A 6,433-nucleotide genomic window follows, 5' to 3' on the forward strand; every position below is an offset into this window, starting at 1 on the left:
GAGAGAGAGAGAAACAGACAGAGAGAGAGACAGAGGGAGAGAGAGACAGAGAGAGAGCTCAGTAACATGGATGAGAAGGTGCAGGAGAGAGTCAAATTGTTAATGTGTGAGATTAAACTCAGTATCCCTCCACCCATTATGCTCATCCTCATTCGACCATGACCAATGTCTTTGACAACAGTTCAGAGCCTAGCCTCCTAAAATGACAGTCGCCATAAAGACATTATAATCACATTACCACAGCATGACGCCGAGAGCATCATTGAACAAAGATGATTGAGGTTTATCAGGAGTTTAAATGGCACCAGAGACGACAGGCACTGAAAACCTCACAGGAAGCATGTAACCACAGAGACATATAACCACAGAGACATATCCAACCAGGAAGCATGTAACCACAGGACATATCCAACCAGGAAGCAAGAGACATATCCCAGGAAGCATGTAGGGTTAGAGACATATCCAAACAGGAAGCATGTAGGGTTAGAGACATAAACAGGAAGCATGTAGGGTTAGAGACATATCCAAACAGGAAGCATGTAGGGTTAGAGACATATCCAAACAGGAAGCATGTAGGGTTAGAGACATATCCAAACAGGAAGCATGTAGGGTTAGAGACATATCCAAACAGGAAGCATGTAGGGTTAGAGACATATCCAAACAGGAAGCATGTAGGGTTAGAGACATATCCAACCAGGAAGCAGGGTTAGAGACATATCCAAACAGGAAGCATGTAGGGTTAGAGACATATCCAAACAGGAAGCATGTAGGGTTAGAGACATATCCAACCAGGAAGCATGTAGGGTTAGAGACATATCCCAGGAAGCATGTAGGGTTAGAGACATATCCAAACAGGAAGCATGTAGGGTTAGAGACATATCCAACCAGGAAGCATGTAGGGTTAGAGACATATCCAACCAGGAAGCATGTAGGGTTAGAGACATAACCAGGAAGCATGTAGGGTTAGAGACAACCAGGAAGCATATCCAAACAGGAAGGTAGGGTTAGAGACATATCCAACCAGGAAGCATGTAGGGTTAGAGACATATCCAAACAGGAAGCATGTAGGGTTAGAGACATATCCAAACAGGAAGCATGTAGGGTTAGAGACATATCCAACCAGGAAGCATGTAGGGTTAGAGACATATCCAACCAGGAAGCATGTAGGGTTAGAGACATATCCAAACAGGAAGCATGTAGGGTTAGAGACATATCCAAACAGGAAGCATGTAGGGTTAGAGACATATCCAAACAGGAAGCATGTAGGGTTAGAGACATATCCAACCAGGAAGCATGTAGGGTTAGAGACATATCCAACCAGGAAGCATGTAGGGTTAGAGACATATCCAACCAGGAAGCATGTAGGGTTAGAGACATATCCAAACAGGAAGCATGTAGGGTTAGAGACCAAACAGGAAGCATGTAGGGTTAGAGACATATCCAACCAGGAAGCATGTAGGGTTAGAGGACATATCCAAACAGGAAGCATGTAGGGTTAGAGACATATCCAAACAGGAAGCATAGGGTTAGAGACATAAACAGGAAGCATGTAGGGTTAGAGACATATCCAAACAGGAAGCATGTAGGGTTAGAGACATATCCAACCAGGAAGCATGTAGGGTTAGAGACATATCCAAACAGGAAGCATGTAGGGTTAGAGACATATCCAACCAGGAAGCATGTAGGGTTAGAGACATATCCAAACAGGAAGCATGTAGGGTTAGAGACATATCCAAACAGGAAGCATGTAGGGTTAGAGACATATCCAACCAGGAAGCATGTAGGGTTAGAGACATATCCAAACAGGAAGCAGGGTTGACATATCCAAACAACCACAGAGACATATCCAAACAGGAAGCATGTAGGGTTTAACCACAGAGACATATCCAAACAGGAAGCATGTAGGGTTAGAGACATATCCAAACAGGAGAGACATATGTAGGGTTAGAGACATATCCAAACAGGAAGCATGTAGGGTTAGAGACATATCCAACCAGGAAGCATGTAGGGTTAGAGACATATCCAACCAGGAAGCATGTAGGGTTAGAGACATATCCAAACAGGAAGCATGTAGGGTTAGAGACATATCCAACCAGGAAGCATGTAACCACAGAGACATATCCAACCAGGAAGCATGTAGGGTTAGAGACATATCCAACCAGGAAGCATGTAGGGTTAGAGACATATCCAAACAGGAAGCATGTAGGGTTAGAGACATATCCAACCAGGAAGCATGTAGGGTTAGAGACATATCCAACCAGGAAGCATAGGGTTAGAGACCAACCAGGAAGCATGTAGGGTTAGAGACATATCCAACCAGGAAGCATGTAGGGTTAGAGACATATCCAAACAGGAAGCATTTTGAAGACATCCAACCAGGAAGCATGTAGGGTTAGAGACATATCCAACCAGGACATCTCAGCGTAACATGAATGGCATTATTAGGACGTTAAAATGGCAGCTTACCGACTAACACCCTTCAAACCATCGCGACGTTCCCAAACACCATCACACAGTAAGGAAGGAGTTGAGGTGCTGATTGTGGCTCTGCATACTATTCTACCTCTACTAAACCATCTAACGAGGCCTTCACCTCTACTAAACCATCTAACAAGGTCTACACCTCTAATAAACCATCTAACAAGGTCTACACCTCTACTGAACCATCTAACAAGGTCTACACCTCTACTAAACCATCTAACAAGGTCTACACCTCTACTAAACCACCTAACAAGGACCTCTACTAAACCATCTAACAAGGGCCTCTACTAAACCATCTAACAAGGACCTCTACTAAACCATCTAACAAGGTCCTCTACTAAACCATCTAACAAGGACCTCTACTAAACCATCTAACAAGGGCCTCTACTAAACCATCTAACAAGGGCCTCTACTAAACCATCTAACAAGGACCTCTACTAAACCATCTAACAAGGGCCTCTACTAAACCATCTAACAAGGTCTACACCTCTACTAAACCATCTAACAAGGTCTTCACCTCTACTAAACCATCTAACCTAACAAGGTCTACACCTCTACTAAACCATCTAATAAGGTCTACACCTCTACTAAACCATCTAACATGGACCTCTACTAAACCATCTAACAAGGACCTCTACTAAACCATCTAACATGGACCTCTACTAAACCATCTAACAAGGACCTCTACTAAACCATCTAACAAGGGCCTCTACTAAACCATCTAACAAGGTCTACACCTCTACTAAACCATCTAACAAGGTCTACACCTCTACTAAACCATCTAACAAGGTCTACACCTCTACTAAACCATCTAACAAGGACCTCTACTAAACCATCTAACAAGGACCTCTACTAAACCATCTAACAAGGACCTCTACTAAACCATCTAACAAGGACCTCTACTAAACCATCTAACATGGACCTCTACTAAACCATCTAACAAGGACCTCTACTAAACCATCTAACAAGGTCTACACCTCTACTAAACCATCTAACAAGGTCTACACCTCTACTAAACCATCTAACAAGGTCTACACCTCTACTAAACCATCTAACAAGGTCTACACCTCTACTAAACCATCTAACAAGGTCTACACCTCTACTAAACCATCTAACAAGGTCTACACCTCTACTAAACCATCTAACAAGGACCTCTACTAAACCATCTAACAAGGGCCTCTACTAAACCATCTAACAAGGTCTAAACCTCTACTAAACCATCTAACAAGGTCTACACCTCTACTAAACCATCTAACAAGGTCTACACCTCTACTAAACCATCTAACAAGGACCTCTACTAAACCATCTAACAAGGTCTACACCTCTACTAAACCATCTAACAAGGTCTACACCTCTACTAAACCATCTAACATGGACCTCTACTAAACCATCTAACAAGGTCTACACCTCTACTAAACCATCTAACAAGGTCTACACCTCTACTAAACCATCTAACATGGACCTCTACTAAACCATCTAACAAGGTCTACACCTCTACTAAACCATCTAACAAGGTCTACACCTCTACTAAACCATCTAACATGGACCTCTACTAAACCATCTAACAAGGTCTACACCTCTACTAAACCATCTAACATTGCATGACATTTCCAAACACGATCCAACGTTTTGAAGACAATTTAGATGCTACTTGGGAAAATCCCAGTTTAGTGTAACAGACATAAACCCCTAGACCATAACGGATTATAAAAGCATGAAGACAAGTTGTTAAATTTGTCCATTTTCTTGAAGGGTGACTAGTCCGTGTTAAATTGTTTTGATATCTGTGTAAAGAAAACTAAAAGCTTCAGCCACCTCACCTTGCCACGGCGGCCATGTTGTCGGGCTGTTGACAACGAGCTGTTCATTAACAACGTGTAAAGGCCACCTGGATATTAACTGTTACTAATCTCTCCTTCTCAGCTCGAACACAACCGTCATAGAAATTATATCCATCGTCCTCCTAAGTGTCACCGGTTGTGAAGGGCTAACCTAATTATTAGAAGAGCCTATTTCCCAAATGGCTCCTTACGGGCCCTGGTCAAAAGTATCTCACCGTGTAGAGGATAGGGTGCATATTGAGACACAGCCACAGTGGATAGTGGATTTAATTTATTTTTATTTAACTTTTATTCCACTAGACAAGTCAGGAACAAATTCTTATTTACAATGACGGCCTACCAGAAGGCAAAAGGCCTCCTGCGGGGACGGGGGGCTGGGATTAAAAATAATAATAATGTAATTAAAATGTAGGACAAACCACACATCACGACAAGAGAGACATCACGACAAGACACCACATCACGACAAGAGAGACACTACACATCACGACAAGACACCACATCACGACAAGAGAGACATCACGACAAGAGAGACATCACGACAAGACACCACATCACGACAAGAGAGACACTACACATCACGACAAGACACCACATCACGACAAGAGACACATCACATCACGACAAAGAGACACTACACATCACCACTAAGAGAGACACTACACACATCACGACAAGAGACACATCACGACAAGACACCACATCACGACAAGAGAGACACTACACATCACGACGAGAGAGACAAACCACACATCACGACAAGACACCACATCACGACAAGAGAGACACCACACATCACGACGAGAGAGACAAACCACACATCACGACGAGAGAGACACTACACACATCACGACAAAACACACATCACGACAAGAGACACATCACGACAAGACACCACATCACGACAAGAGAGACACTACACATCACTAACAGAGAGACACTACACACATCACGACAAAACACACATCACGACAAGAGACACATCACGACAAGACACCACATCACGACAAGAGAGACACTACACATCACGAAGAGAGACACTACACACATCACGACAAAACACACATCACGACAAGAGACACATCACGACAAGAGAGACACTACACATCACGACGAGAGAGACACTACACACATCACGACAAAACACACATCACGACAAGAGACACATCACGACAAGAGAGACACTACACATCACGACAGAGAGACACTACACACATCACGACAAAACACACATCACGACAAGAGACACATCACGACAAGACACCACATCACGACAAGAGAGACACTACACATCACGACGAGAGAGACAAAACACACATCACGACAAAACACACATCACGACAAGAGACACATCACGACAAGACACCACATCACGACAAGAGAGACAAAACCCACATCACGACAAGAGAGACAAAACACACATCACGACAAAACACACATCACGACAAGAGACACATCACGACAAGACACCACATCACGACAAGAGAGACACTACACATCACGACGAGAGAGACAAACCACACATCACGACAAGAGACACATCACGACAAGACACCACATCACGACAAGAGAGACAAAACACACATCACGACAAAACACACATCACGACAAGAGACACATCACGACAAGACACCACATCACGACAAGAGAGACAAAACCCACATCACGACAAGAGAGACAAAACACACATCACGACAAAACACACATCACGACAAGAGACACATCACGACAAGACACCACATCACGACAAGAGAGACACTACACATCACGACGAGAGAGACAAACCACACATCACGACAAGAGACACATCACGACAAGAGACACATCACGACAAGAGACACATCACGACAAGAGACACATCACGACAAGAGACACATCACGACAAGAGACACATCACGACAAGAGAGACACTACACATCACGACGAGAGAGACAAACCACACATCACGACAAGAGAGACATCACGACAAGAGACACATCACGACAAGAGAGACACTACACATCACGACGAGAGAGACAAAACACACATCACGACAAGAGAGACATCACGACAAGACACCACATCACGACAAGAGAGACACTACACATCACGACGAGAGAGACAAAACACAC

The sequence above is a fragment of the Oncorhynchus keta genome, unplaced genomic scaffold (genome assembly GCF_023373465.1).
Source record: "Oncorhynchus keta strain PuntledgeMale-10-30-2019 unplaced genomic scaffold, Oket_V2 Un_contig_61_pilon_pilon, whole genome shotgun sequence".
In the NCBI taxonomy this organism is placed as follows: Eukaryota; Metazoa; Chordata; class Actinopteri; order Salmoniformes; family Salmonidae; genus Oncorhynchus; species Oncorhynchus keta.